Consider the following 1,031-nt stretch of genomic DNA (forward strand, 5'->3'; position numbering starts at 1 on the left):
ATATCAAGACTCTTAAAAACAATAAAGCTCTAGGAGAAGGCAATATTACAGCAGAAATGATAAAATATGGTGGAGAAAAACTAAGAAGGGTTTTGCATGAGATTATAGTGGAAATATGGCAGAAAGAAAATATGTGGGAACAGTGGAATATAGGTATACTCTGTCCTATACGTAATTAACATGACAAAGCTGACCAGTGTCGTTCCAAAACTAACAGACTCACTAAAGATCAGATTTTTACATTCAGACAGATCCTTGCAGCTGCTCATTGATTTAAAACGAGTTTATAATAGTATGCCTACGGCCTTGCCGCAGTGGTAACACCGGTTCCCGTTAGATCACTGAAGTCAAGCACTGTCGGGCTAGGCTAGCACTTGGACGGGTGACCATCCGGACTGGCGAGCGCTGTTGGCAAGCGGGGTCTACTCAGCCGTTGTCAGGCAAACTCAGTAGCTACTTGACTGCGAAGTAGCGGAACCAGTCTCGTAAACTGGCATACGGCCGGAAGAGCGGTGTGATGACCTCATGCCCCTCCATATCTGCATCCAGTGATGCCGCTGGGCTGAGGATGACACGGCAGCCGGTCGATATCATTGGGCCCTAATGGCCTGTTCGGGCGGAGTTATGGTAGTATCAAAAGGTAATGCAAGATGCAGGAGTACCAACAAACTAATAAGACTGGTTCAAATGACTTTGAGAAAAACAGTACGTAAAAAAAAGGTTGAGGGCACTTCATCAAAGGCATTTGAAGATAACCAAGGATTGCGACAGGGTCATTGTCTCTCCACTATTCTGTTTAATGTCACCTTGGAGAGGGTAATGCCTGGGGAAACACTGTTTAATAGAGTGATGCAGGTTCTTACATTTGCAGATGATAATGATTTTATTAGCCAGGAGGAAACAGGACCTGGAAGAAAGCTTTAAAAATTAGAAAGATATGGAGTGAAGATGGGGCTGTCAATTAATCACTCAAAGACAAGTATATGTTAACATCTAGGAAAAGGTACAGTGAAGGAGAAAGAAGCATGACT

The 1,031-nt window shown here is 43.5% G+C and overlaps 1 pseudogene; it reads left to right on the plus strand.

The window, feature by feature from the left end:
• The first annotated feature begins 296 nt into the window (after window positions 1-296).
• LOC126204682 (5S ribosomal RNA) lies at window positions 297-414 on the plus strand (annotated as a pseudogene).
• The last annotated feature ends 617 nt before the right edge of the window (window positions 415-1,031 follow it).

Source organism: Schistocerca nitens, chromosome 9, assembly GCF_023898315.1.
Source record: "Schistocerca nitens isolate TAMUIC-IGC-003100 chromosome 9, iqSchNite1.1, whole genome shotgun sequence".
Taxonomy (NCBI): Eukaryota; Metazoa; Arthropoda; class Insecta; order Orthoptera; family Acrididae; genus Schistocerca; species Schistocerca nitens.